Genomic DNA, 8,200 nt, shown 5'->3' on the forward strand with positions numbered 1-8,200 from the left:
AATTTTAATAAAGTTACATTTTTAGCCAACATTAGATGTTTAATCCTTATTAACGCATGAGCTTGTTTTGAGGCAAGCAATATGAAAAACTTTGCTAATATACCGGAAATTAAATATTAAAGATATTTACCAATTAAAGATATGCTTACATCTGTTTCCTAAGTCCCAGGGACATAATAACGGTGCCAGCCAGTGTTGTGCCCGTTTGACTTTTGTGTTAGGCAATGCATTGTTGGTAAAATTACCAGATTTTCTACTGTGGTTTCTTTTACTTAGGGCTTGTGGATATGGTTAAAAATGCTGAAACCTTATTGGTTCCTTTGTTTCAGACTTTGACTTTGAATATATAAAATAGTACAGTGCAAAAATATTTGTTCCTACGAGGTTACAACCTCTGAGTCACTTATATGGGTTTACTCCTAAGTCAGTCAACTACGACCAGAAAAAGAAAAAGGTGTATAACTCAACCATATATGGGTAACGGGCAACTCCCTATCTGGGTAGCATACTCGTACCTCTGAGGCTGATTCATTATTGTCGTCTTGGACGGATCTCGATCCTAACGATACAATCGTGTCTCCACGCTGAATTACCCCTTTTCAGTGCTTTTTTTTTCTTTCAGAGATTTTTGTGAGATTAGTTTTTTGGATTCTATGCAGTAACCATGTGTAACCCCTTATGCCCAAACTGCCGTGATAAATGGTGTTCATACAATTAATCTTATGATATTGCAGGGAGTGCCTCTCCTCCCAGTGGGAGAAGCATTGTGCACGTCGCAAGACGCTAGTTTAGAGGAACAAGTCCCCATCCACGTCTTCTTCCATTTAGAGGAAGAAGAATAGTCTCCTTCTTGCGATGTGACCCTGGTAACTGCGGATGAGGGCCACAATATTTATTATGTTCCCCTACTAACAAATCTTCGATTATTTATTTGGATTACCTTTCGGCAAATCTGGAAATCTGGAAGGTAGCCATTATATTTAAAATACGAAGTGGAAACCCTGCCTAACCACTTGAGCCGGTTGGCTTTGGGATACCCAGCCGTCTCTATATACTCTCACAGCAGTGAGGTACGTCACTTTTTCTTTTGGCTTGGTAGAGATCGGACGTATCCTCTCTCTCTCTCTCTCTTGGCTTGGTAGAGATCGGACGTATCCTCTCTCTCTCTCTCTCTTGGCTTGGTAGAGATCGGACGTATCCTCTCTCTCTCTCTCTCTTGGCTTGGTAGAGATCGGACGTATCCTCTCTCTCTCTCTCTCTTGGCTTGGTAGAGATCGGACGTATCCTCTCTCTCTCTCTCTCTTGGCTTGGTAGAGATCGGACGTATCCTCTCTCTCTCTCTCTCTTGGCTTGGTAGAGATCGGACGTATCCTCTCTCTCTCTCTCTCCAGATTGTCATTGGACTTTTTTATATTCTTTTTCTTTTCAGGTGTGCATGTTTTCTCTTTGATCGCCTTCTTGCGAACCTGTCCAGAAGCGAGGGTGCCGTGTGCGGTACGTTCATGTCATCGTTGGAGACTGACCCGCACTCTCTCTGGCCTGCCTCCCAATGGGAGAAATTTGGACGGCGCAGGAAGAGGGTGAAGCACGATCTTTCTCCCTCAGGGCTAGGAAAGAGAGGTCTTCTTCGTCCCGCGCCACCAAATCGCTTTCAAAAACTCCTTTTCGCTCGCGCTCTCCCAAGGCACGTTCGAGTAGATGTGCAGACAGACTAACTCTTTGGCAATACCCCGGGATGTTCTGCAGGTGTGGCCGACCTCGGATTTTGTGACCCCCTTCGAAGGAAGAACTTCTGCGTCGCCTTCAGTGTGGTGCTAAGAAGGACCCTTCTCCAGAGCCATCAACATCTCACGCTCTGGAACTGTGCGAAGTCCACCTTTTGCCTTTTCCCGAACCTTCCACTCGCGGATGAGGTCATCACTCGTGTTCGCCTCTCTACCGGCCTCCTGCTAACGACAAACCTTCTCTCTGTCTTGTAACGTTCAACACTTTGTTTATTCTTACAGGAACCCACTGGTTGCAGGTGATGATCTTCCTGGGGCCAGCGCTCCTACCACCAGCAGCGTTAGAGGACGAGCATCACCATCACTTCACCCTGCTGGACACACTTCCCCTGATTGCCATTTGTGCTCACGAGACCTCTACGCTCTCCTCAGACACATTCCTCTTCGCGAGGAGAAGTCTCGCCATCACAAACATGATCTAGACCTAGGTCCAGACGCTTGCGTTCTAGATCACGAGAGCGTCGCTCGTGGCAAGAGGAATATGCCCGTGGACAATCTGGGCAGAGAGATTCAGAAAGTAGGCTCCGAATGGTCTTTGAATTGTCAGATAGCCAACAAAGTCCTGACTTGTGGTATTCCCCGACTGTAGATCAGTTCGCAACATCACTGAACAGCAAGCTTTCGCTGTACTGTTCTCCAGTCCTGGACCCTCAGGCTCTGAGGCAAGATGCATTTCAACAACGGTGGGACAACATCGATGTGTACGCCTTTCCCCCCGTTTTGTCTGATGAGAAGACTACTCAACAAGACCAGAGCATCCAAAGATCTAATAATTACCCTTGTAGCTCAGCTAAGGCCTCACGCAGATTGGTTTCTGGACTTCTTGCAACTTCTAGTAGAGCTTCCTCCACAACCAGGTCTGCTAAAAAAACCACACGCGAACATCTTTCACAGGACCGTGCAGTCGCTTCGATTTCACGCCTGGAGACTAGCCAATGTCTCCTCTTTCAGAAGGGCTTTTCACAAGAAGTTGCGAAGAGAATCTCCGGTTACTTGCACAAGTCCTCAGCCTCAGTCTACCAGGCTAAATAAAGCCTTCTGTGGTTGGTGTCATGGAAGGAATATATTTCCACTCAATGCCACTATTCCAGTAATAGCGGGGTTCCTTGTATACAGTACCGTAGGGAGGAAAAGCTTCTTTCTGTCTCGGCAGTAAAAGGCTATCGCTCGGCTTTAAGCCTCGCCTTTAGGTTTAAAGGAGTTGACATTTCCTCTTGGTTGGAGCTTTCTTTACTCATACGGAGTTATGAGTTCACTTGCCCTCATTCAGAGATTATGCCTCCTTCTTGGAATGTGGTTCATGTCTTGAGATCCTTAAAAGGACCTCCCTACGAACCATTACGCCATGCAACTGACCGAAACCTCACTTTGAAGATGGCGTTCCTGCTCACTTTAGCCTCGGCAAAGTGTGTCGGTGAACTTCACGGCCTCTCGTATGACAACGCCCATTCAAGGGGATGGGGAGAAGTGACACTCTGCTTTGTCTCTAAGTTTATTGCTAAGACTCAATATCTGGGAGTACTGGACCATAGATTCGTGCCTTTTGAGATTGCGAGTCTCCGTTCTGTAACCATTGACCCATATCAGTTGTTGTTTTGCCCAGTGAGGAGTTTGAGATACTATATTAAATGCACTGCAGCAACACAGTCCCGACTTAACACCTCTGTTTGTTAGCTCGGGGAGAGTAAAGAGGAGGATCACTAAGAACACGGTTTCCTCCTGGTTCCGCTAAGTGATTGAAAGAGCTCTGGCTCCCGATCCTCCTTCAGCTCGCCGACCTAGAGCTCATGATGTCAAGGGAATTAGCACTTTCTTGGCATTCAAACGCAACTTCTCTGTGTTGCAAATACTTCATGCGGGCGTGTGGAAGAGACAAACTTCTTTCACAGCCCATTACAGTCTGACCTCGATTATAGAGATAGGTTACAGAGACAGCCACGATAAGTGAAAAATCGTGAATAAATATTACTGGGGTGGGCTTTCTCCTAACCTAGAGTCATTGCCTCATGCTACAACCGGGTGCCCGAGTTGATGATTAACACAGCAAATAACTGCCTATTAATTTTAATATGGTTTCTACAACAGTTTATAATTATATGTACAGTGTACAGATTATTTGCACGCATGTACACTATATACTGGACACAGTAATGTTACAGTACATTATTCTGCAAAGGTAAAGTTTACTGAGTCGTCATCATCCCCTTACTGTTCTGTATAGCAAAAGTTATTCCTATCTAGTAATACAAACTGTAATTGTTGATGAAATACACCCGAAATTTAAAACAAAAGCACGAGAGAGAGAGAGAGAGAGAGAGAGAGAGAGAGAGAGAGAGAGAGAGAGAGAGAGAGAGAGAGAGAGAGATATCTTTGTTTCTTTCCTAGGTCGCTATTGAGGCTTTATAATTAAGTACCTCAGAGCTAAAAACTAAAATATCGTGCATCGTAGGTAGCATATCTTATTAATAAGGGAGTTATTTGATCTGAAAATTGAGGTTGACGACGGACTAGGCAGGGTTGATCAGCTGATTTGAATGTAAATAATGCAAAAGATTATAATTCACTATGCTTGTAATTATAATTACGATACTAAAATGTGAATAATACATGCATTATTATTGGATACAGTTAAATAAAACACCAGGGAGAGAGAAGGATGAAACAATACGACAAAGAGACAATGGGGAGGCGATAGCATGCATGCGTTCAGATTGCCCGGGCCTTGCGGTAGCCAGGTTCCTTCTTGCTCATTCCCTCAGGCAAATCTACACCTTATCAAATAAATTAGCTAAATAAATGAGTTGGGAAATGTGAGAAAAAGGAATGAAAAATAGGAATGGGTATGCATGGAATGAGGGATAAGAAAGGCATTTGGAATGATTAATAAGATGAAAATTATGAATGAATGCTAGAAAAGAGAAGAGTAAATTTGCGAAAAATAAAGAGAATCAAGAGTTGCAATTATATGATGTAGATGTGTGTGGGAGAGCAATGTAAAAGTACGCAAGGGATTCGGAAAAAGGAATAAGGATATAATAATGATAAGTGAAGGACGATAATAATGTGAAGGAGATATTATACTATTATGTATGATAGGTTACATCAGTGAGGTAATTCTTTGAAAGTGAATGGTCATATCAGTGGGATAATATCGTGAAAGTGAATATAGGTTGACGATGGACTACGCAGATTTGATCTGTGATTTGAATGTAAACGATGCATGAGATTATAATTTGCTCTGTATTTAATTATAAATTCGATACCAAGATGTGAAAATTACATCCATTATTATTGGATACAGTTAAGTAAAACACCAGTTTAATCAAAATCCGGTTTATTTTAAATATAACTGTAATTTTTTACCACAGTAAATGGATACACACTGTACAGAGAGAGCTAGAATAGTGCAGCCTATTTGAAATCATTGCCCAGCTTGAATTTACAATTTTTATGAGAATTTTTGTTTAATAGGTATTGCATTGTTGTTGGCCATCCCAAATGCTGTTGCCAACTCTTAGAAATCAAATTCTTAATGTTGGGTAAACAATAGCCAATTTTTTTTTTTTACCTCCTTGGCTGCAAAAAACCGAAACCACAAAGTAAGAAACAGAGATTAACAAGGTTTGACTGTACATATACTCTCACAGCAGTGAGATACGTCACCTTTGATTGCAGGCAGGACTTCTGAGGGACAGGTGATGGCGGGCCAATATATATGACTAACTCCATATTTGTATTAGTTAGTGAAAAATACAAATTATATCTGAATTTGTCATTTGGTCCCATACTAACAAACCTTCCATTATTTATTTGGATGACTCACTCTTAGGAGGGTGGAAGTCCTAAGTCTGGCATGGACATTGAACCATTTTTACCTATTGCAGTATATGACTGGTCTAGGGAAAACTTAAACACCTCGCTAAAATATACAAAGTGAGTATAATAGCGGTCTGTGCAATTCAGTGTAAGAGTTTGTTGTCTTGTATGAGCACCCTAGTTTATATAGGAAAAACAAGACTCGTCCCATTGCTTACCTCGCAGGAAGCAGTGGGGACGTGAACAGTATATAAATTTATAAATACTTTATGGACAATCACACTTAGGAGAAGCCCTAAATTGCAACAGGAGAATAAGTAGCGTCTTTTCCGGGAAAAGGAGCTTGGACGACGGCACAGCGACTCCATGTCCACAAATGTTGGCTGCCGCTAATTTTCGGGTCAAATAGAGCCTTCAATATTTGGGTTACTACAAGTTTTGATCTGTCTTAATACCACTTCTCCTTGAATATGGACTATTTAATAATTCTGAGAAACGAATCTTTTATTGATCGAGGCAGTATATTTATAATTTCTAGATCTTGAAGTAGGTCCTATGTTGATAGTAGCTGTAACTCCCTCTCTTTGGGAGAACTCTCAAGACTTCTTTGGGTGATTTTAGAGGGCAGGCTCATCTCCCCTGTGAACAAAACCCCTCCCCTTCTTGGAATGTGATTTGGAGAGGCCTAAGACTCCATAATTATCATCCCAGACATAAAAGATCAAGGCATGGATCTGACCTTTTTATGTTGAACAAGCTGACTCAAGTCTCTCTCTATATATCAAGATCTTTTTTAAATGTTGTTACTGTTCTTAAGATATTTTGTTTTAATGTTACTGTTCTTAAAATATTTTGTTTTAATTTTTTATTACTTTTCATACAGTTTATTTCCTTATTTTCTTTCTTCACTGGGCTATTTTTGCCATTTCCTTATTTCCTTTCCTCACGGGGCTATTTTATGCTGTTGACCTTGTTCTTATAGCCGCCTCCTCTGCCAACTAGGGTTGTAACTTAGCTAGCAGTAATAATAATACAGTAATAATATCTCTGCTCTTACCTTACTTCCTGTCAAGGAGAATAAGCCTACTACAGAGGCCTTATCCGGTATCCTGTTCCAGAAAAAAAGTTTTCTTTGCGTAGCCTTTAAAGGTTTTACAGTAAAGGTCACTCATGAATGGCAGAAGTAAGGGACAGTGGCAATGCCTTGGAATGTCCTTCAAGCTTTAGAAGTTTTTAATTCTAATAACCCTTTAGTTTTAAAGATTTTAGAATGGCTTTTCAATATTGGACTGAGAGGTATAATGGTTCGATTTTGTTGGGTTCCAGCACATGTAGGTGTGTCTGGGAATGAAAAGGCAGATTTACTTGCGAAGAATGCTGCATCTAAGTTGCACCAAAAAGGTATGCCATTCCTTCTTATGATTTCCTACCTACCATCAAGAAATTGTTTCATAATACAGTAATTGACAACAGCACTGGGATAGTCTAGATGGCAATAAAATGAGAGAACAAATATCATATCTCCTGGGAGGTATAACATGATGCACCGAAAGTGGGAGACTTCTTTTTGTTGTCTCCGCATTGGTCACACACTGTTTCCACACAAGTTCCTGCTAAATGGCCAACACCAACCATATTGCGATGACTGCTTAGTACCTTTGACAGTGAGACATCGAATGCCTCACTTATAGTACTGAAAGAAGTACACATCTGTTTGATGCTTAAGGTAAGGATGGCAGGTTCATTGTTGCCAAGATTCTCCATATGTACAATAATAGTGGACTTTTTAAATTTATTTCAGAAGCAGGTCTTTTGAAAGCTATCTTAACTGTTATAAGGTTGATTTTGCTTTTATTTTTTTGAACAGCATTAATATTTTATTTATAACAAATATCGTCGTCAATGACCATAGATGTCAGGATGCCAGATAACTCATAATTAATCAAATCAGTCAAACCCTAGAGACACATATTCATATGATCTGTACCCAAGCCCTCTTTCCATCCCTCTTATTGAGGGAATGCCTTGAAGTCATTGAGTTTCAGTACGGCATATCATTCCCATGCTGAAACTTGGTGACGAGCAAGAGTTCTTTTGATCTTAGGGAAATTGCCCCCCCCTGTTTGATTCTAAATTTCTCTCTCTCTGATCTTTTTATAAACTTTCTTTTGTGTTGCTCTCCCAACTGAAAAAAATTTCCCATATATATATGTATATATTATGTACATTATATATATATATATATATATGTAACTTCCCTGGTAGTTACATAGCTTAATCCCGCGTTTCGTCGGGATTAAGCTTTATAGCCTATATGTAACTACCAGGCAAGTATATTTAAAAATTTATTTTAAAATAAAAATACCATATTTATGTATTTTTTTTTTTTATGGCTTGGATATTTCTACATCCATTATAGCCACTGGCGTGGATGTTTCTACATCAGTTATTGTGGCCTGCTTCGATGAATGGGAGGAGGTGTCACGGTTGGGAGGTATTTGCATTCATAGCTATATGTGAGAATATTGGATGATATCAGCCATCCCGAAGATGGTTTGGATCTTTTTGGCGGAACTACTCTCAAGTGTTGGGTCTTTGGA

Source organism: Palaemon carinicauda, chromosome 6 (genome assembly GCF_036898095.1).
Source record: "Palaemon carinicauda isolate YSFRI2023 chromosome 6, ASM3689809v2, whole genome shotgun sequence".
Lineage (NCBI taxonomy): Eukaryota > Metazoa > Arthropoda > Malacostraca > Decapoda > Palaemonidae > Palaemon > Palaemon carinicauda.